Source organism: Bemisia tabaci, chromosome 9, assembly GCF_918797505.1.
Source record: "Bemisia tabaci chromosome 9, PGI_BMITA_v3".
NCBI classification, from domain to species: domain Eukaryota; kingdom Metazoa; phylum Arthropoda; class Insecta; order Hemiptera; family Aleyrodidae; genus Bemisia; species Bemisia tabaci.
In genome coordinates this window covers 21676952-21701173 of record NC_092801.1, presented here as the reverse complement: position 1 = coordinate 21701173, position 24222 = coordinate 21676952, and the positions used below count along the sequence as shown (strand labels likewise).

At 40.0% G+C, this 24222-nt stretch overlaps 1 protein-coding gene across 5 annotated transcripts in view; it reads left to right on the top strand.

Moving 5' to 3' along the window:
* Positions 1 to 24222, top strand: part of Vha100-2 (V-type ATPase subunit a family protein Vha100-2) — a 111405-nt gene that overhangs the window by 17990 nt on the left and 69193 nt on the right. The gene's annotated exons all lie outside the window — the stretch shown is intronic.

The following is a 24222-nucleotide window of genomic DNA, read 5'->3' as shown; positions in this document are numbered from 1 at the left end:
TAAGAAACATGTATCAGATTGCTTAAATTCGTACCTTGTCTAGTGGCCTAATTGGATTTAAATTCTTTCAGTGGTCCATCAAGTAAATCACATCAAGCCCCCAGCGCCAGCCGATGTAGTGCGATTCGGATCCGAGGAGTCGTTTTGGGGCAAAAAATACGAGTGAGCCTCGCATAGGAACTGGTTTCGACTTAAAATCCGCGATGCGTTAACAATCGAATTTCGATATTTCCCCATCTGAAACCGTGGTAAAGAATCGATTATTAAGGTGTTCGACTGCGAGGCGTAATGATCGATTTTCGATTTTCTCCCATCTGAAGCCGTGGTGAAGAATCGATTATCAAGGTGCTCGTTGCGAACACCTATGTTTTCGATCCTTTTCTATAGGTTTAAATGGCAGATTGATCGATATATCGCAAAAGCCTCCTCACTTTTATCAAGATTTTGAAACTCGCGTGCGCTCAAGTATCGCGCGCGGGCGTCTGATTTTGTAACAGCACTGCTGCAGTTCCACAGTTGTCAAGTTTCTATGTCATTCGTCGTTTCTCGGATCAAGGAACGTAGCTTCATTCCAAGGTCGCAAAATTAACTCAAACAATTTAATTTTTTACAAGAATGTAACCGTGCAATTTTTACCCACAATAGAGGAATGCAGGTGTCTGAAATTGGATGAATTTCGTGTTTAAGTGGAAACTACTGAGTGGACTGAACACGAGGATACCTTTGGTTCATGAATTTAACAATTATTGGAGAAGATATGACAAAATGCAGTTTCTCACTTTTAAATCTATTCTTTAACTGTTTCCCATATCAGAAAAAAATTATACAAAATTCTGTGAAATCAGCTATGTAACCACTTATAGATGCAGCAGTAAAAAAATTGCATGCAAATTCTGCATTGTTTTCAAATTTCGTATGGAATCGGAGAAAAATTGGTTAAAAAAATCACAAGTTAGCAACACTATTTTCTCATTCCCCCTGCTCTTTTGCACTTTTTGCAGAAACCCGATACTTTTCTTCCTAAATGCAAACACATCTTTAAAAAAATGCAAATTTTTAGTGCATTTTAGCGTTTTGGAGCCATCCCCCCCTTCCTGTCATCGGATCGTGTCGAACTTTCAGTATGTTGTTGAGGTATAGTATAACTCAAGAGATTCCCGTAGAAATCTCTTTGTTGTAATTGATTCCGGGTCGAATGCTACTTTGACCTGACAATTTTTTTACATGCATTTAAAATTAACGAAACGCAATTGGCGAGAAACAGATGTTGATCCTTGATCAGTCCTCTTGGGTGGTCCCGCAGCGCAACTCACAACTGGTTCCGTTCGATAGCGGTGCGATTGCAAGGGAGATAAAACGGTGAGGTTGAACGAAGGGAGAGGAAGAGAGGAGAACAGAGAAAAAGAGAGGAAAGGAGAAGAAGGTGGGAGAGAGGGAGCCGTAGGCTTTCAGCCGGACACGTCATGGCTAGCATATCCGCTGAAAAATTTATCCGAATTTGGTGCAGGCGGCCGTTTTGTCGCGTGGTGGTTGACCAGCCACGGCGCACACTGGATCGAGTCGATCAGAGGTCGGACACGAAATTTTTAAAACTAAAACTGCAAATTTTGATGTTTTATTCGTCGAATTTTAAATTTTAAGGGGTGCCGCTTCAAGAAAATTTCACGAGGAAACCGATGGAACCACTTTTAAAGCTTCAAAGTTTCTTTACAAACGTAATTAGAACTGGGAAAAGAAAAGAAGAGACAGATGTCACATCCAAAATTGCGCAATTCAACAGATATTTACATGCTAACCAATGGGCCAACTGATGATCGATGCATCCAGACGGATGTGACTTTTGTCTCTTCTTTTCTTTCCCCAGTTCTATAACACGGAAAAAAAATAATTGCTGATTCAGCAATTCAATTGCTAAAAACAGTGAGTGCAATGTTTCAACGCAGATTTTACAACAAAAAAATGCTACTTTAACCACCCCCGTGGTTAAATTAGTTTACAATATGGTTAAAGTAGCATTTTTTTGTTGTAAAATCTGCGTTGAAACATTGCACTCACTGTTGTTAGCAATTGAATTGCTGAATCAACAATTCTTTTTTTTCCCGTGAACCTTTTAAAGTTTCCAAATTTTGTCCGACCTCCCTCATCGACTCGATCCACTGTGCGGCGCAAGCATCTGTCCCTAATTTGGACTTATCTTAATCAAAATGAACTATATACATCCTGACATGAGCTCTGAGATCCATGATATCACATGCATGACAGGGCTCATGGCACAATCGATATAGATCCTTTGGATTTGAACAGTTGCGATTTATCGATTGATCTGCCTTTTAAAGCAGTGGAAAAGGATCGATAAGCAGGATGTTGGCAGCGAATACCTCAATAGTTGGTTCTTTACCATATCTCCAAATGGAGAAATATCTATAAAATTTGATTCTTTATCTAATTTTTTTGATAACTGAGGCAAATTTAATCGTTGTCTTCTAATTGGACCTTATCTGCTGGATGTCAATAAGTAGTAATTTATAATGCTTGACGTAGGTTTACCCAACTTCGGTAATCTATACTATAAGCTCCGAGACCTCCTAATTTTGCGTAACTGGTAACGCTTAGTTCCAGCCTTCTACCGGGCCGATTTTCATGATTTTTGCGGCAATCGACGGGCAATTGTCTCTAGATTAGCCAACTCTTTTCAGATTTTCAAAATATGAACCAGGTTTTTTTATATTACGTGGTAAAGTTGCGAATTCTCCCATTTAAACAATGTAAATTTATACTTTTTGTCATAGTTCGTTTGAGCGTTCTACCGGGCCGATTTCCATGATTTTTGCGTAGATCGTCAGGTAATTGGCCCTAGATGAGCCCGCTCTAATTAGATTTTGGAAATAGGACCCAGGTTTTTTCAAAATCACGTTATAAAAGTGAGTAACTTTACAGAATGCTCCGGGACTGCTACCGCTATGCGCGGGAGGATGCGCAGTGGTCGAGGAGGTGGCGCAGTAGCTGTGTAGCTTGCGCATCAGCTCTACACTTATCTACACAAGATTCGCACAGATGCCCTCACGTTGAGCGGTGGCTGAGTCGTCCAAGATGTCGAATGCGTCCACTTTGAACTCGGAGTGGGTTCGACCCCCGACTCTTGAAAAAATTGATTCTTTCCTGACCATCATTACTTATTGTTTTACTGCAATAATTCATCAAGCAGTCATTCCAAAACGCGTCCTTTTAATTTTAAGGTAATTTTAAGTAAAGTTTAAAATTAAAGTATACCTCATATCGTAATTTTTTAGGGGCAAAATAAAACTAACACTGCTAGGAGGGTAAAAATAGGGCCGCGAAGCGGCCCATTGATGGCGCGGAGCGCCTTCAGGGGTTGGGCCGCGTAGCGGCCAGGGGGCGTAGCGGCCAGGGGCGTAGCGGCCAGGGGCGTAGCGGCCAGGGGGCGTAGCGGCCAGGGGGCGTAGCGGCCAGGGGGCGTAGCCCTCTAGTAAATATTTAGTGCGAAAAATACATGCTTTTTCCTCGGTGAGGTTGGCGCGATGATTTTCAAAACGAGTTCCAAAGGAAAATTCCTCAGAGCAGCGCTTTGATTTCCCGAACTAAATTGGAAATCCCAGAGTTGAAAATGGGAATTCCGTTGAATGATCATTATAATTTACTGCTTAAAAGGGGGGGGGGGGAGAGAGAGAGAGAAAGATTTTGTTCGAAACAATTTTTCTCTCTGAAGGTATAGTTTTTTTTTTTTTTTATGCGTGTTCATTTTTCTGATGCTAAAACGATGAGGAAATATAGGAGGAAAATAATTATTTGAGCAATTTTTCTTTCGTAGCAGAGTTTTTCCTTTTCTATTTTTATATTAATTTCTCCTGATAGCATTTCAACATTTTTTATCTTCCCAGCTCACTCCAAAGATAAAATACCCTCCTCTCGACTGTCTAATTTCATTGGCAGTTTAAAATAAAAAGATTAGAGACACAGTACATGGTCGGACGACAAAACTTAGATAAGAGCGGAAATGAGAACATGTCGGAAATATGAGTCAGGCTCTGAAAACCTATCTTTCACTGACAGTGGCAACGTAGACGAACAGCGAATTACAGGACGTCTGAAAAGAGAGATCCAGTAGGATCACGATATTTTGTAGCCAGGCTCTTGCCTATGACTCGAGAAAAAATTTCAAAATTCATACAATTTAATGTGTGATGATGAATGTCCCCATTCTGAACTTAAGCGTAAAAATCCAAATGGACGCCAATATTCAAAAATTGTCTTTATCTTTTTTCTTAAAACTTAAGGAGATTTGGTGGATGCCATATTTTGTGTCAGAACGTTAGCATTGTTAGCGTCAGAATTGTTAAGCTCTCAGGACCATTTCGAATTTTTTTCCTCCTTGAATTTTCAAAAATTAAGGAAACTATTCTTTTAGAAGATAAGGTCCTTTTTCATAAATCCGGTTACTATAGCTGGAATGAAAATTGGACGAGGCTCGTAGGTACCAACACTGATCGTGAGGTAATAAATTCTTACCCAAGTTTAGGTACACCTAAACTGAGCAATTTCTTCCGCAAATATGTCTACGACTTTTTTTTTGTGGAACTTTCGCTAACTTAACCCTATGCCGCAATTCGACTAAGTATGTTTCAACCCGATTCTCGTTTAAGTGACGTATGACGTCATCATGTCTCGGAAATGACTCCTCGACTTGTCTATTGTCAAAATGTCAACAGTCGAGCTATTTGTCAACATGCGATGAAAATACACCCAACGGAATTGTCTCGCAATGTAAATAAGGATCGACTGCATAGCCGCAGGGCACTGTGTGACGTAACACTGATCGAATAGCTGGAGATTCCTCTGTAAACACCAGTAATGCCCCGTTGCCCCATGTCATCTATCTCTGAACCGATCGTTTGTATGTGTTCAGAGGCTATGTACAATTCGGTGGTTTAACTTTCAAGTTGTCTTGTTCGAACTATACGTTTCGGAATTTTTGCGCAGACTTTTTTTTCTCTTTTTCGGAACCTACAAGACAATATTAGGACTTGATATTTAGGACCCAAAACTCCCTCTAAAAAATGAATTAGTATGACGCTTTTAAACGTTTCTACCAGGAAGAAATGCGTGCAAGGGTATCAAAACACGCCTTCAATGTCCTACAAACATACATAGCAAGGATATCCAAAGAACACAAATAGTCGCATATGATAAGCGGTGGCGTTATGAAAGGCGAAACGCCTTCTATTTTTTAGATATGCAACATGGACATCCAGGGAGCACGAATAGTTGCATGCAGGGGTTGGCTTTGAACGTTTCCACGTATAATTTGTCCTCTCAGAAGTAATTGTTTTCCTGCCTTCATTACGGCCTCAACTTTGAGAGCTTTTTTTAAGTTTTGAATTTTGTTTCATAGAAAACCAGTCGTCTACCGTGTTTCTCGCAAAATTTTACGCAGGAAAAAGCACTTTTATCGAAAATGGAGAATTTGCAGATGTCTGGAATTTGAAGAATTTCATGTTGAAGTGGAAACTACTATGTGAACTGAACACGAGCATGCCATTGGTTCATTAATCCAGCAATTATTGAAGGAGATGTGACAAAAATATCTAATTTGCTAAAAGTCGTGTGATTTAATGGGAAATGCCGCCTGATGACATCACGAGGCGGTGCATTTGCTCACTTTTAAATCAATTTTTAGGCTATTTCCCATTATAGAAAACAAATTATATAAAATACTGCGAAATCAGCTCCTTAAGCACTCTCAGATGAAGCAATAAAAATTTGCGTGCAATTTCTCTATTCCTGTCATATGCAAGAGCTTCATTCTTTCCTCTAGGAACAAATCTCTTTTCTATGTGTAATATATTACTTTTTAGTTCATGGTGCTTGCATTCAATAGAGAAACTTACGTGATGCATGAGTTTTCATTCCAGGCTTCCTTTCGTGACTTCATATTGCAATTGACTCGGCACTCGGCACCTGAGCACTTGCATGTAAGTAATGACTATAGGTTGTGCATATTTTCTAGCCTTTTCATTTTCATTCCAATGCCCTACACCCACTCTCCTTCGAAAGTGCCAATCTGGTTTTACTGTTACGTCATGTTATCGAGATAGAATCAATAGTTGTCAGGAAGAGCCTAATTTGGTGTATTCGCACGAATGATATGGCGAACACCCTGTTTATAGATCCTCTTTCATAGGTTTAAATGGTAAATCAATCGAAAAATCGCAAAGTACACCGCGCTACTGACTTTTATTACACTTATTCGACACACTGGTTTTTTTTTTAAAAACAGATTTTCTTTCGTCATTAGAAAGCCATTCAATTCACTAACTGCCTTCCCGTATTTGCACATTTTGTTTTTATTTTCTGCGTTTACTGTTCTTCTCATTACTGTCCAGAGTTTTTACTTCATTTGTTTTCGACACTTTTCTCTCAACTTACTTTATTTTATTTAATTTTTTTTTATTTTTTTTTTTGCATCAAATTTTCCGTTTAACGACAGCTTTGTCATCATTACGTCCTTACCTACTTTAAAGTTCGTTCAGTAGCCAGAAAATTCAAGTAGCTCTAAAAGCCCTTTAGTTTCACAATAAATCCGTCACATTCCCAAAAACCCCTAGAAGCTCTCAACAAAAATCCCGAACGCTTTACAATATCCTTGACTCCTCGAAAAATTTCAACTTCTACTCCTTACCAGTATATGATATTTCATCTTTTCGCCAGGAATTATAACTACATTTTGCAATTAAGAACTAGAAATTTTGGCGCTGTTTAAAAATAACGTATGTACCATTAATTACCCTATTCGCATAAGTGTGATTAAGGATGAGCCAGAAATTGTAGCTCCCAACCAATGGCAAAACGTAGTCTAATTATAACAAAATCATGAAGTTATAACGCTTAAATCTTTCATTCACCGTGCGTCAACCGAAACGTGACATTTTAAACGCCGTGCGCTTTTTATCGGAAAGTAAATGGAGTGGTTGTAATGAGGTTGACTTGTGTATTGATTTCTGTGGTCGAAAAGGCCAAAATTAATTGTCTGGAAAGGTTAATCGTTTCCACAACTACGACGAGGCTTTGAATCCAGAAAGTGTGTGTCCTTTTTATCGATTTATCACTGATTCTACGCCGCACCAATGTTTCTTTCTCTTCCGACAATCTCTCTCTTCCTAGAGTACCTATATTAAGAGAGTATGGCCACTGGGTCCCATGGAGAGGCTTAGGACCCAAAAATGGCGGTGCTTTGTTTTGTTTTTTGAGGATGGGAGGGGGGTCATTGCCAACTTTTGACGGTTATCACCAACCGCACTAGCTGCCAACCTTACTACATCTAAGATCATTTTTCTCAAAAATTGCACACGATTAGCCTTAAAAATATGTAAAAAAGTCGCAATAGTGCATTTGGGTAAAGTTCTCGTTACGATAAGCAAAGACAACTACATTTTGAATCATTTTGCATTACATTAACTTTATGGTGTCCGCCATTTTTGGGTCCTAAGGGCTCCATTCAGCCTAAGATGGCTGAGCCAATCAGAGGTGGTAACTCCAGTGGCCATACTGTCTCAATATAGGTACTCTATCTCTTCCAGGCCTAACATCTCTTCAATTATGAGGTTTAATCATCAAGAAAATGATGAAAATAACGAACACTAATGTAATTTTCGTATCTGTCTGTTTCAGGTGAGTTTGTGGAGATTTATCTTACTCTGCCTTCAACCTCTCGGAGGTGGTGAGTCTGTCCTCTTTCCTAGAACTCCACTGTCGTGATAGCGTGGAGAGCAGTACGTGCAAAAATGAAGTTTTGAGAAAACGGGCTCAGAAGCTTCTGACCGGCAAATTGTATTAAAAGAAGCCTCCGTTCTTTTTCAAATTGCCACTAATCATCCGAAAGACTCTTACAGAAATTGTTCAGATGATTAAACATCGACTGATTTTATTTCAATTACATAAGGAGGGTTTTTTTTTCATTTTCATGCCAGGCTATTGTAAGGCAGGACAGCCGTAAGTGCTATCTTCTGCGTGTTTTCATGGTTGCGTTTTGGACACACAACAACCACGTTTTCAGGTTAGAAATTGGCAGAGATGGGCGGCATCGGCACTTTACTTGGATGCACTGTTTTCATTGGCTCTTTGCAGGAATACTGTCACTTGCTGCTGTCTTGCCTGAAGCTACGTCATTTTTAGCGCACTTACGGCTTACTCATATGCCTTTACTCTCGGTATATAGGGATCCTAAGAGAAATCAGGGAAATGACAGGGAATTCAATTTTCCAAATTTTGTGGCAACTGTGTTGAAGTGAGTGCATGAGTGCACGAGTGCATCTTTCTCCTCCGTTGCATCTGGTTGCACGCACGTCCCGACCCACTTTGCATTTTTTTAATCATTATCTCACCTGCGACGTCCTCGCGTTTTTATTGGTTTTATCGGCGAATATAAGTGCGGGCGCCGGGCGCTTGTGCTAAGGAAGAACGCCGTATGAGCCTTCAGGCGTTGCCATGTTCTCTTTAGTCACCCATGAATTCACTGGAAAAAAAACACATTGGAGCTAGAGTCCGAGTCCAGACTCTTAAAAACGTTGACAAGAAAAAATACTCTTGATTCAATAAGATTTTTGCTCAAATCTAAAGGAAATCCGCTCAAATTAAGAGGCTTGGTTCTTGATTGAAACAAGAATTCGATTGAATCAAGAGTATTTTTTCTTGTCGATGTTTTTATGAGTCTGGACTCTAGATCCAATGTGTTTTTTTCCAGTGTTTACTGGGAAAATTTTCTGTATATTTTTCCTCCAGTTTTTCAGACGATTTTGCACCCAATTTAATTTAAATTATCGAAAAATTTTAAGGAGAAACACGCACAACTTTCTTCAAAAATACATGCATTATTCGGAGAAATTTGGCAACTCTCGAATGTTCATACGGCGTTCTTCCTCAGTATGCCAGTGCGGAACCGGCCTTCCTCCGTCTCGGGTCGCGGTCTCGATCAGTGGCGCGGCGTGCTTTGCGATACATAGATTAATCTGCCATTTAAACCTATGGAAAATAATCGATGAACAGGGTGTTTGTAACGAACGCGTTAATAATCGATTCTTTACCATAGCTTCAAATGGAGAAATATCGATAATCGATCGCTGGGAAGGACGCGGATTGGGAGGGGGGCGCGTGAACTGGAAACGGGTACGTACGATTGCGAGCGGTGACGCGCATTGTCGAAGACGATTGTCAACGTGACATCGTGTCAATGTGTCAATGTGACATGACGCTCGCCCTCGAACCTGTCGAAAGTGAGAGTGGGCAGCAACGCAACGTTGCCGCCTCACTCGACTCCCGGTAAAGCTCCACGAGGAGAGCTTTCTTCAGTCAGGATCGTGGAAGCTAGAGAACCTCGTATTCAGAAATGTCTCGGTAATTTTGAGGTTGTCTTACTCTAGACCAATAGGTCCCGGGTTCGAATCCCGGTGGTGGCGACAAATTTTCACTGAACTGACGAGTTGATCTGCAGAAACAGATTCTACTCGGCCTCAATCCCTGAAAATTTGAAAGCCGGAGCATAGATGTGCCAAAACCCCCCTGATGTCTCCTGACGATGAGAAATAATCTCTACGTTTAACTCTTGTCTATAGACGGCTGTAGATTCCTGAACTGGAATAGAAGCCGAATAAATTAACTGCAAAAATAAATTTTGAGGTTACGTCTTGTAGTTTCTGAGGCCTAAAAGGGCAGCCAACCTATAAATTCAACATGGTTTCCACAGTCAGGGAATACCGGGAAACACAGGAAATATCAGGGAATTTTAAAAAGTCAGGGAGAACCTGGAAATATCTAGGAGAATGTCGAAAATGTCAGGGAAAAATTGTCCAGTCATGACTGGACAATTTTCCCCTATAGGTTATTATATATTTCCCAATATTTTCCCAATATTTCCCTATTTTTTACAATAGAAGGGAAATAAAGGTCTCCTAGAATGGGTTTGACATTTCGAACAAAAAATTTTTCCTGCGAACTATTTCAAAACATGTCCTTCTCAGCATCTGGCATGTCCCTCATTCTCAGGGAATTTTACCGCAACGTGACAGAGAAATCAGGGAAATTTCAGAGAATTACATCTCCTAAATTTTGTGGCAACCCTTGCTCCATATTTTAGCGCGTCGGTACTCTCCCTGAATAGGTACTCTAGTGGAAGCGAGGGACGTTCTTTCAGGTAAATTTCAGGGGGTGAAAGTTGTTCAGGGGAAACGTTGCTCGGGGTCGGAACCCTCGTGAACCCCGAGAAATGCCCATAAAATTACAGAGATTGTCAAGGAAGGGACAATGAGAGGGTGCCAAGTTTTTCAAAAGTCTGAAAATCTAAGAAAGTCGGTGCATTTTACCCAGCTTCGAAAATCCGAATAATCAGGGTTGTCTCAGTCAGGGAAAACCGGGAAATGTCAGGGAATGTTAAAAAGTCGGGGAAAACAGGGAAATGTCAGAGAAAACGACGAAAATATCAGATAAAATTCGTTAAATCACCTTCATTTGCTTTCTAAAATGGGTTTGAGGTCTCGAACAAGAAACTTTGCCTGAAAACCATTTTCAATTATGCTTTCCTAACCATCCGTTACATCTTCAATTGTCAGGGAATTTCACCATAATGTGTCAGGGAAAGCAGGAAAATGTCAGGGAATTTCATTCTCTGAATTCTGTGGCAACCCTGAGTTTTTTTACCTCTTGACTTCTATTTTCCAAAAGCCGCCGCGAATTCCAAAATTAATTTTAAACACAACCAGTTCCATCTTCGTACTCTTTGCATTTTGCACAAACGTATGAGACAAAAAAAAATTTCCCCTGCAAGCATCTACCTTTCAGCATATCTTTGGGAGCGCCATGGCCAAAAAATGTGTACACAAGTGATGCTCGGGTATACTCGAGTATCTTTACATTGGGTGGCAAACAGCTGTGCCTTGGCGTGCTTTTCGATATGCTGATCGATCTGCCATTTAAACCCATGTAAAAGAATCGATACACAGGATGTTCGTAACGAACACTTTAATAATCGATTCTTTACTATAGCTTCAAATGGGGAAATATCGATAATCGAGCATCCACGCTTCGCCCCTGGCAAACAGTGGAAATCATGCGTCCGGTTCCGTGTTGAAAAGGATTTGTCATGTGCCGTGCTAGAAAAGAACATCTTATGAACATTCGAATGATGCTAAATTGCTCCCACTAAATTATTGATTTTTAAAACAGTGTATGATTATCTCTCCTTGAAATTTCCACATACGTTTCATTCAATTCCAAAGAAAATCTCTGCCAAAATCGAAGGAAAGAATTTTCAAGTTTCCCCGAAAATGCGTGCTCTATCCGGTGATATTTGGCAGCGTTTGAATATCGATACGGCGTTCTTCCTCAGCAAGGCAGTTATGTGCTCTGCCGAAAAAACAAAGGTACCGCTTGTTTAAAGCTTTTGTTCCGCCAGCAGGGAGTGCCGATTCCTTCCTATTCTGACATGATGGAGTGTCGCTCGTCGCCTCATAGGCGGCGGGAAGAGAATATTTATTCAGGATTTTTGTGGTGGGTTCGGCGTGCGGGATGTCTAAAGTATGATTTCTAGGACCTAAATAAACCGGAAGTTACCGACAGGGTTACCACAGTCAGGGAATACCGGGAAATGTCAGGGAATTTTAAAAAGTTAGGGAAAACCGGGAAATGTCAGGGAAAATGACGAAACTGTCGAATCTGCGCGCATGTCAGGGAAAATTTGTTATCTCTTCTTTATTTGCTTTCTGAAATGGGTTTGAGGTTTCGAACTACAAATTTTGCCTGAATACTATTTTCAACTATGTCTTCTTAACCATTTGCCGTATCTTCAATTGTCAGGGAATTTCACCAAAATGTGTCATTTTCATTTTCCAAATTCTGTGGCAACCCTGTACCGAGATGTGCCTTTTAGAGGAAAAAATGCAGGAAAATTTCGCAAATTTCTCGGGTAATTTGTGTTGAAAACCGATGATTTCCCCTCTACCCGACCTACTCTGAGATTCCGGCTGTCTGGAAAACCGAGAAAATCACGGGGGAATTACTGAAAATTTTAATTGTTTGAGTGGATTTGGCAAACTCGGAATGGAGTTACGTCTCTTGGTCCGGAAACGAGGATATTAAGACGGTTAATTACTCGCACGAGCGGTTGGAAATGGAAGATGCAACGGATGATGTGCGAGCCGAACGGATCTCATCAAGCGTCGGAAAATTGCCGGAGGAAGTAAAATTAACATCCTCGAGGCTCGAGCTTAAGTCGGCAGATGAAACCTCGGCTCGAGTGAGCTCCGAACTGTAAAGCCGCTCTTTACGGCCGTCAAAATCCCCCGCGCCGCGCGTCGAATGGGATTTTTATTGCGGCCAATAATACAACTTCATTGTTTATTGTTTGCTTCTTCGACGCTTCCATAAGTTACGCGCTCCCGTTCTGCCTGCTTACGAAAAACGCCGTATGAGCCATCAGACCTTGCCATGTTTCCTTCGATACAAATAAGAATTTACTGGACAAATAGACCGTATTCGATAACGGTTCGATGTATCGTTTGGTTCAAAACAATAGAACATAACCTCAAACCAAACTGTACGGATTTAAGTTGGAAAAGCTGAAAATGAGAAATTTCCTGACAATTTCACTTTGAATTGGCATTTGGCACTCAAAAGAATAAAAAATCTGTTTCAAAAGACCCGTTCTCTCAGATTTCTGAATTTAATTTTGAGCCTATGTTTATGTTTTGAACCAATCGATATCGATACAATCTCAGCCGTTTGATGTATCGAATACGATCTATTGCGAATATCCTTTCAAAATTTTTCAGACAATTTTGTACGCAATTTAACACTGAAAAAAAAGTTACTGGCTGCACAGACCTGACGTCCGTTGCGGCCTCCGAGGCCGAGAGTACCGGGTGCTGGAGCCGCACAGGGTTCCCGTAGTCAGGGAGCAACGGGAAAACCAGGAAATGTCAGGGAAAACCAGTAAATGTCAGGGAAAATGACGTAAATGTTGAGGAAAATTGTTGGGCCACCTTTATTTGTTGTCAAGAAGGAGTTCGACGTTCCGAACAACACACTGGAAAAAAAACACATTAGATCTAGAGTCCAGACTCTTTAAAACCTTGAAAAAATACTCTTGATTCAATCAGATTTAAGCTTAAATCAAAAGGAAGTCCGCTCAAAATAAGAGGCTTGGTTCTTGACTTAAGCTTAAATCTGATTGAATCAAGAGTATTTTTTCATGCAGATGTTTTTATGAGTTTGGACTCTGGATCCAATGTGTTTTTTTTTCCAGTGCACATTTTGGCCGAGAACTATTTCTAATATAAAATACTAATAAACTAATTTATCTTCATTATGTATAAAAACAAGACATACGAGAAAGTCGTTAGTGCGCAAAAACTGACGTAGTTTCAGGCTAAACAGGAGTAAGAGACATTATTCCTCCAGAGAGTCGATGAAAAAAGTGCTTTCATTTAAAGTGCTGCCCTCTTCTGCCAATTCCCAACCTGAAAATGTGTTTGTTGTGTGTCCAAAACGCAACCACAAAAGCATGCAGAAGATAGCGCTTACGGCTGTCTTGCCTTACAATAGCCTAGCATGAAAATGAAACATACCCTTTTCATGTAATTGAAATAAAAACGGTCGATTTTTAAGGATCCAAACGATTTGTAGGAGTCTTCCGAACGATTAGTGGAAATTCGACAAAGAACAGAGGCCTCTTTTAATGAAATTTTCCGGTCAGGAGCTTCTGAGCCAGTTTTCTTAAAACTTCATTTTTGTACTTACTGCTCTCTTCGCCGCGCCATCACGGCAGTATACACGGAGAAAAAAACCTCGTGCGTGGGACCCGAAGTTTAGGTCATATGGATCTCTGAAGTTTTCAGATTGAGCATCTGAACACTGAAGGTCTAGCTGTCGCGGTTCGGATCACACATCTGAAACTTCAGTTCTTACATCTGAAGTACTTCAGATGTGAGAACCGAAGTTTTTCGGATGTGAGAACCGAAGTTCTTCGGATGTGAAAACCGAAGTACTTCAGATGTAAGAACTGAAGTTTCAGATGTGTGATCCAAACCTCAGCAGCTGGACCTTAAGTATTCGGATGCTCAATCCGAAAACTTCAGAGATCCATATGACCGAAACTTCGGGTCCCACGCACGACTTTTTTTTCCCCGTGTAGGTACTCCAGTTTTTCCATCTCCTTAAAAATCTTTGATTTCACCGATGACGGATCCTTGAAACGGCCTTGATCCGCGACTTTCAAACCGCTTTCATAAACCCAGGATAATGAGTTGGCACATCCGTGCAGTCTGCAGTGCGTCTTTATTTTCGTATCGCGCTTAAGCGGCAGGGGAATGGAGGAGCAGGAAACAAAGACTTTTTTATCTCCAGCTGAGGATTAGTGGAAATAAAAAAAAGCAATCAAAAGCGACTGCGAATGCAAACGGCGCGCAGCTCGACGCGTCATCATTATGCACACACGGGCGCGCTCGCCACCTTCGGATTGGCCTATTTTTTCGTCCGCGCCCAGCCAGGAGTGGAAAGCGAAATTGGGTCGTCGCGGAAATTAAAAAGTGAATAAAATCGGGGGCCATTCGACGCTGTTCTTTTATCTATTCAGCACGCAGGAAGATGCAAAATTTCTTGAAATCTTACCAAATTAATTTTCGTAATATTTTTTTCGAAAACGCTTGACAGACGCCCGACTCCCCTCCCCTCTTTGAGATCCTTAAAATGGACCACTAGACAAGGTACGAATTTAAGCATTCTGATATATGTCGAACACGATTCTTGCATCAAAAATTACTGAAAGTAACTCATAACTAAGATATTTACGATTTCAATAAACATAGACCGTATTCGATAACGGTTCGATGTATCGTTAGGTTCGAAACAATAGAACATAACCTCAAACCAAACTGTTAGGATTTTAGTTGGAAAAGCTGAAAATTAGAAATTTCCTGACAATTTCACTTTGCATTGGCATTTGGTACTCAAAAGAATAAAAAATCTGTTACAAAAGACCCGTTCTCCCAGATTTCTGAATTTACTTTTGAGGCTATGTTTATGTTTTGAACAAAATCGATATCGATACAATCTCACCCGTTTGATGTATCGAATACGATCTGTTGGTTATGGGAATTTTGGATCGCCCGGTCACAAGAAACTCAATTCTCTACGTGAGTCAAATCGCGCCTCACAACGATTTTGGCAGGCTTCTCAATCGACCATTGTTCCTTTCTCACCCTTATCGTTCAAAGTGTAAACAATTTGCTGTAGCAGAGCCGAAGCGTCAAGACTGAGGTTGCCAGATTTTCATATCGCAGGGATCGTCATGGTAAATACCAGGCGAAGTGGTCGTGCGATTTGACTCACGTATTAAGTTTTCAGGAGCGGGAGGTTTGAATTCGCGCGTCAAGAAATATTAAATATCTTAAGCAGGAGTTGATCTCAGTAATTTTCGTCGCGCAAATCGTGTTTTATGTGAAATTTTGGTCAGGAAAAATGCGTCAGAACGCTTAATTTCGTACTTTGTCCTAAGGTTCAGTGTGGGAAAACTGAAGAATATTGCTGGATAAAATTCGAAGTATATTAAAATGACAGCGTGACAAATAAGTTGAAGAAATGAGGATGATAAATTTTGGATGTTGTGTGTTCTTTAGCTATTAATTGAGAGGATTGCGTAATGATGGCACTCCCCTCCCCCGACGTCCCTTTGTAAAGCAGGCTCATACCCCCTCCCTCAGAGCGTTACGGAATTTACTAACGCTCCGTAAGATGGCCCCTTGCCGACCTTACAATTGACCGCCCACATCTTCAGACAAAGTATTTTGCTCCTTAGACATCACAGTGCTTAATGGCATCCATGACACATGACATCAACTTAAGACAAGAGAAACATCTTATCAACTGTCAAACCTAACTGTAATCGTAATTTAAGATACGGCATTTTCGCAGCCAGGAAAGAGAGCATAACCCATGCCATTTTTGGACTACCATCTGATTGAGAGTAAAGTATCTCAAGACGTAATGCGAAATGGTGCCACTATACACATTTATCAGGAATATGTCCAAAATTTTCACTTTCAAAAACTATGAAAAGTCGGGAGATAGCAGAAAATTTCAAAATTCAAGGAGACTTTTCTTTCACCCTGTCGCAAACTTGGTGTAGGTAACTTCTTAAAATATTTTTTCCTGCACTTTTCTAGAATGGAAATTATTTATTATTAGTTATTGGAAATTGAGAGAAGTAATTTTTCTCCTGATTTTCACGCTTGTTCACGCATCTTTTCAAAATGAGAATAATCTAAAATCTCGTAAATGAAAGGGGGGGGGGGGGGGCTCAGCTACCCTCCCTGTTTCTTCCTTCCAAACGCATCATAATGAATCACTATTGAATGTGGAACTAATTTGACGGAAGATCAATATTTGTGAGTCGGGTGTGTTTCATTTCCAAGAGTAGCTCATTATACGCGTTGTCAAGTCTGATAATGACGTTTATTTTCCCAATACAGGACAGTAAAGCTTCTTTGATTGCAGAAGAGACAAGTAGGAATAGTAATAGAAATACATGATTACTACAAACCCTTCTTTACCGGGTTGGTATGTGAATCAAAATATTTGGCTCGTTTCATAGTCTCATATCATCCCCTATTTAAAATTTCAAAAGGAAAGAAAAAGAAAAATTATTTGTTTTAAGTTTCTTAATTTTCAAAATTTCACCAAGTAAACCGAGCTTACTACGGATGTTTTGAAAGTCTAACTTTAAAGGTATGTTTTGTGTAAGCTTCTTACCATCGCAGATTGAATGAAGGACGAAGACGCCATTGAAAGCTCATTCTGTGAGTTTATGAACATTTTTCTCGATTTTGAAGGAGAATGAGTTTAAAATCTCAAAATTACTTCAAGCTTTATCATGGGTCATATAAAGTTGCTCCGGAGCTGAAAATTGAGTTGAAGTCTGTTTCAAGTCGGAATGTTCATACGTCGTTTGTGTTTGATCATTGTATTTTCACGCGTTTTTCCATTCGACATGGCAGACCCGATCCGGGCCCTGCTCCAAAAAAAAGTGACGTCACCTGATTAATGACTAATTGTATAAGTCACCGGCTTTGATGGGTTCAGGGTCTTATCGGGCCGTCCTGAAAATACATTGACACATTCCGGCTAATGTTCTATTCGGGCTATTTACCGAGCCAATTATCTGCAGTCGGCGTTGCTCAGTCAGACGTATTGTCCCGGAGGTATTTCGGATCTTGACTTGATGATGCATGTCCTCTGGCAATCGCTTCTTTTACTGAATTATTTTAATGACTGAAGATTCAAAATTTAATTTTTGTACCTCAAAAAACGGTCAGAAGTTTGAAAGAAGAAGAAAAAGAACGATTCACAGTTTTTTTCACTTTCAATCGAATGACGTCTTTAAAGTCAAACGAAATTAATGTTGTCATCGACCTCAAAGTCATTTTTAGTTTAATGAAAGACATTATCATCTAAATTGAAACATGGGATCTTTGTTTATTTTATAATTTTTTTTTTTTTGAAGAAAATGGTATTGTGAATTAGTGGGAGCTTTAATTGCAACGTTTCAGAATCTCGGACCAGGCCTCATTCTTTTTTTGTACAGACAAATGAAAAGAAAAGAAAGAAAGACCCTAAAAATTGCGACGAAATTTTCTGCGAGTATGCTGAAATGATTTAGGAAACTTCGCAGTAAATGTTAAGAAAAACATTCAGTCAGTTTTTTTTTTTTTTTTTTTTTTTTTTTTTTTTTTTTTTAATTAGCTTAAAATAAAACATGAGTGGAGATGTGCAACGCGGCTGAGATAAATAAGCTTTTTTTTCGCGCAGGAGCCATTGATATTTGACCTCATTTGCGGAAGGCGCTATTGAGATAACTATTCGACCATGGGTGCTGTCCATATTGCAGCTAGCTGGAATTGAAGGCGCGTCACGCGGCGAAAATGACACGACCACGCTGGGTAGCGCCGAAAAACTAGGACCACGCGTCATAATTCTCGACTGCTTCTCGTTTCTATCATAACTTAAGGAAAAATATGTAACTTATTTTTGACTTTTCAGAATCTCGGACCATGTTTAATTTTTTATTCGTTCAAGGAAAAGGGAAAAAAAATCTTCCTGTCCAAAAATTTAACCCTCTCAGTTTCAAGAGACTTAGTGCTCAAAATCTGTTTGTAGGTCTCTGGGTGTTGGCACCTTTTTAATTTTTTCCCCGTTTTAAAAGACTGATAGTATAGTTTGTTCCTTTTTTTCGGATGTCCCGAATTATTTATTGTTCTCGAAAAATCATAAAGAAACTCAACTTTAATCATAATTTGATCAATTTCAATAACTCTATCTCTCTCCCATTATGCTCGGTGGTTCATTTTATGCCCATAAAAAAAAAAAAAAAAATTATCCGTAAATACAGCGGATGTGGTCGTTTTTAACTTCTCTGTATCTTGCATAAAATTTAAATTTCTAAAGCCCATTTTTTAGAGGAGGATATGCTTTATACTGAACTCCTTGTCCGAATCCTATCTGCTGCACAAGCAGCAAAACGCACAGTTTTGAAAACTCGAAGCAGGATTTTCTCAAAACTTAAAAGCGTGACATCCGCCGCTTTTACGTATGAGGCCTCATTTCTTCTTCACTCCGAGTAAATATGTTTACTTTTCATCTTGCTTTTTTTTCTCTCCCGTCTTTTGCTCTTATCTTGTCGCGCGTGGCCTCATTTTCTGGCGGCGCCTTGACCACCACTTCCGCTCATGTCAAAATTCCTAGGTACTCATTTTGTTTGATATAATGAATGGGGGAACGAACGGTAAAGCATTGAAATCATTCACTCTTCAGTGCGCGATTTCTTTTTTTGTGAGCAGGGGGAAGTTTGAATCAAAATACGTTAATTTCGTTTTTAGGAGTTACGATCAGCAGAGTGTCTACAAGTCCGGAATTTCCGGAAAGTCCGGAAATTGTACTGATTTTTTAAGGGCGGTACGGAACTTGCTTTGTCTATCAATTTTAATAGTCAGTCCGCAGCAGTTTCATATAACTTCATGGCATTTCACGAAATATCATCTCTCGAAGTTTCATGAAATTTTGCACTGAAAAAAATACTCCGGCCGTGGGAGCCGCACTTACGGGGTTTATAGACATACCGTCCGCGTTCCGGGCGTTGCACCCGCGGAGCAATTGAAGTTACAGCTCCAGCACCAGGAACTTTCGGCCTCTGAGCCTGGAACGGACAATATGTCTGTATAGTCCGTAATTTTTTTTTTTCAGTGTGCATCTTTGCCAAGCGAGGATTGAGATTCTCCGAGCCAGCTACCACACTGGAAAAAAAAACACATTAGATCTAGAGTCCAGACACTTGAAAACATTGACAGGAAAAAATACTCTTTTGATTCAATCGGATTTTTGCTTGAATCAAAACGAAATGCGGTTAGATTAAGAGACTCGATTCTTGATTTAAGCCAGATTCTGATTGAATCAAGAGTACTTTTTCTTGTCGATGTTTTTAAGAGTCTGGCCGCGGACTCTAGATCCAATGTGTTTTTCTTTCCAGTGCAAGCTATCCGCATGCGGACATCGTTAAAACATTTTTCCAGTACAAAATCCACCACGAGCATCGTAAGAGCTCCAATTCCTTTTTTCCGGGAGATGCTGCATGTGCAGTACGATGCAATCCATCGTGGCTGCATGTAACGATTCTCGAGTAGAAAACGGCGCCGGTATGCAAAACGTCATGTCATGAACCCAGTTCCGCGGTCGCAGCCTGCGCTCTCGATAACGGAAGAGACGAGAGGTTCGAGATGTTGAATGGGAACGAGGAAACTGGAAATGGAGAAAACGATCGAGTGAAGTAGATCGCTGCGAGCACGCTCGTCGTCGCACAGTGGAACCAGGGCTGCCAGTCAGGGAATACCGGGAAAACCGGGAGATGTCAGGGAAAATAACGAAAATGCCAGGGAAAATGACGAAATTGTCAGGGAAAATCGTCAAGTCACCTCTATTTCTTATCTTGAGTGGGTTTGAAGTTTTGAAGAACAAATTTTGCCAAAAAACTAATTATGTAAAATTGTGTCTTTTTGCCATATTCAGGGTTGCCACAGTCCGGAAAAACCGAGAAATGTCAGGGAATTTCAAAAAGTCAGGGAAAACCGGGAAATGTCAAGGAAAATGACGAAAATGTCAGAGAAAATCGTCAAGTCACCGTCGTTATTTCCTTTCTTGAACGGGTGTGACGTTTTGAAGAACAAATGTTGCCGAAAAACTATTTGAAATTATGTCTTTTTGCCATGTTGCATATGTCATTTGTCAGGAAATTTTACTCAAAAGTGTCAGGGAAAATCGGGAATGTCAGGGAATTTTAAATAGTCAGAGAAAACGTGGAATGTCAGGGAAAATCACCAAGTCACCTTTTTCCTTTCTCGAGCGGGGTTGACGTTTTGAAGAACAAATTTTGTCAAAAAAATATTTAAAATTATGTCTTTTTTGCCGTATTGCATGTTTTCAGTTGTCAGGGAAATTCACGAAAACGTGTCAGGGAAAACCGGGAATGTCAGGGAATTCCAAAAAGTCAGGGAAAACCTGGAAATGTCAGGGATAATGACGAAAATGTCAAAGAAAATCGTCAAGTCACCTTTATTTCCTTTCTTGAGTGGGTTAGACCACATTTAGAACACATTTTGCCAATAAAATATTTAAAATTATGTCTTTTTTGCCGTATTGCATTTGTTCAGTTGTCATGGAAATTTACGAAACTGTTTCAGGGAAATGTCAGGGAATTTACTTTTCTAAATTTTGCGGCAACCCTGTGAAACAAGCTAACAGGAGAGGTCAGACGTGTAATTTTTCGCTAAAATTTCAAATTTGAATGTTTCTTTCATCCTACATCAAATTGCAAGGGGTGTTTCTGAAAGAAAATTTCACGGAAAAAAATGAACCCACTCTTGAACTTTTTTGTTTCTTATGTTCGAAAATATAAGCTTCCATAGTCTCCAGGTTTTGTCCAACGTCTCCTAGTGACCCGTTCTAGTGTACGTCGCGTCGGTGCAATCGCCGCTCTCCCCCGATTTTCGCTGCAATCACGTCCGGGGAAAACCGCCCCAATCGGCAACGTCGCCCGTGATAAGTGTGATAAGTCGAACGATTGGAATCAATTCCGCGCCGGCGCGGACGGAGATGCCAAATTTTATGAAATTTTAAGAAATTACGTTTCGCAATGAATCTCGAGATTCTCGGAAAATCTTTATTAGACTCGCAGGGTTTTCGGAGGTCTGGAAAACCGGGAAAGTTAGGAGCTGTCCTTAAATTACGTGACGCACGTTCTCGGAACTTTTGACCTTTATTATTCTACAGGAACAACCCATTTCAACTGATAGGATTCTGTACTCCTTATGTCTTCTTTGTCTATAGCTTTGTCTATCAATTTCAATAAATAGTCCGTAGAGTTCTCATCTAATGGCTGTCCTTACATTACGTAACGCACATTTGACCCACATTTGGAACTTTTGACCCTCATTATTCTACAGGAACCACCCATTTCAACCGATAGGATCGCTGCATACTCCGTATGTCTTCCTTGTCTATGTATAGCTTTGTCTATAGCTTTGTCTATCAATTTCAAAAGTTAGTCCACAGAGTTCTTATCTATTGGCTGTCCTTAAATTACATGACGCAGATTTTCGGAACTTTTGACCCTTATTATTCTACAGGAAACACCCATTTCAACCGATAGGATCGCTCCATACTCCCTTTGTCTTCCTTGTCTATAGCGTTGTCTATCAATTTCAATAATTGGTCCGCAGAGTTCTTATCTAATTCTCGGTTATTTGTTGCGGGTTGTTTACTCGACCCCTAGAAATTCCACGAAATTTTATGAAATGCTCTCAACAAAAGAAATTTTACATTTCATATGGAGTTTAACGGTAATTTATTCTGGGAACTTTTATTTTGAATCTTTGGGCGTGGTAGTGGTGGCAGTCTAACCTCTCGAGTGTTGCCATAATTTGAAATTTTTTGACTCTTTTCCCTCGCGGAATTTTTGTAGTTGCTGCAGTAGCGAGACGTGAATGGTCGATTATTGATAGTTCCCCATTTGCAGCCATGGTAAAGAATCGATCCTTAAGATGTTTGTTGGGAACACCCTGTTTATCGATCCTTTTCCAATGGTGTAAATGGCAGATTAATCGATGTATCACAAAGCACGCCACGCTACTTTATATAAATGGAAAAAACAATTTTTAAACACATTTTTAATAACATTTTTTGTCCTCGTTTCGAAACGAAGATGAGTAGTGACATGCAGCGGGAGTTTAAACAGCTTTGGCCTTTTGCCGCTATATGTAGAGCACTTTTTCCTCACAATGAAGTATTTAAGTCTCCGATACTCCCCTAGAACCACTTGTGTTTCTTGAAATTTACACTGATTTTCACCGAAATAATCCCCCGAGAATAAGGAAACGTAAGAGTTCAAGACAACGTTTGAAAATATCAAACTCTGGATCAGGGAGCGCGTAATACAACTTATATACTGTCGTGCTGAGGAAGAACGCCGTATGAATTTCTAGAGTTGCCAAATTGCCCTGAATAAAACATATATTTTTTGGAAAAGCTGTGCATCTTTTTCCTCATAATTTTTAGTCATTTTAGATGAAATTACGTACAAAATTGTATGAAAATTTTGAAGGAAAGTATTCAAAACTTTCCCAGAAAATTATTTTTCTATTGAAGGAAATATGACAACGTCTGAAGGCTCATATGGCGTTTTTCCTCAGCACGGCAGTACCTATAGTCAGAGAATACGTAAATCGGCCCTCTTAAACTCGTCTTTCCCACGGAATATATCGCAGAAACCAGTGGCGTGGTGTGAATTGCGATGTATCGATTGTTATGCCATTGAAACCTATGGATAAGGATCGATAAACGGGGTGTTCGCAGCGAACACCTTTATAATCGATTCTTTACCATAGGTTTCAATGGCATAACAATCGATACATCGCAATTCACGCCACGCCACTGGCAGAAAAATCGTCTTTACGTGGCAACTTTTGGCATTTGTGCGCACGATTCGTGCCTATTTATAAGAGCTGTCGGATCGGATGGGATCGGATCCGCCAGACGGCGAGGGCGGGCGGGCCGTGAACTTGAGCGAAAATGTAAAATGTTATCTCGACAAAGGTCGGGATTTGCCATTGTTACGTGTCTCGCCTGACGGCAGCGCGGCGCCCGCTAGGCATGTTCGATTACTTAAAAAATCGAATAATCGGTAATCGAAACACGTAGCGAATCGATCAAGCGATTAAACGGCAGGAAAATAATGAATTAATCGATAGTCGATTATTATTAAATAATTTTCGAAATATTCTAAAAGTGGATACTTTGACGACTGAGTCGCTCGAATGTATTATTATTTAGCGCGAGAAAACGTTATTTAACATAACCTTAAATTTCTTCTTCCTCTTCTTCTGTTGGTTTACTGGCTTATATTCCAAATGTGGAACCTACAGCCATCTATAGACAAAAACCTTAAACTGATTAATCGTAAAGTGACAATAGATTAGACGATTAGGTAGGATGTTCAATAAAATGTTAATCGATTTTCGAGGATTCGATTAATTCATTACCAATTGTACCACATTTTGCAATGAGGAACTACAATTTCTAGCAAACAACATTTGTACCATTAGTTTTCCTATGCACACAAGTGTTCTGACAGATGAGCCAGAAATGGTAGTTCCTAATTGCAAAATGTAGTCCAATTGATAATCGGAACATGCCTAGCGCCCGCTCGCAGTGTTCAGTGAACGTCTCACGAGATCCAGACCTTCTCAATTTTTCAGAGATACGCACTTATACAGAGAGTAAGAACCACGTAAAAGGCAAATCTATGACGGGAAAACGCAGAAATCGAGAAGTGCAACATATCTTGCCGAAATATTGATTTTATTTTAAATATTTATCGATAAACGGATCGACTATACCCTCAGGCACATTTCCAACAATTATAAGGAAACATTAGATTAGTACCTTTTTTTCGGCTGTTGACCTACCTACTAGGTGGATTATGAGCTTCGGGTGACGTCATGAACCAAACGAGTTTAAAAAATTTCGGTTTGTTTGCAAAACGAACTACTCAACAGTACTCAACACGTTGTTAAGAATCCACCTAATAGGTATGTCAACAGTTGTATGTCGGAGTCT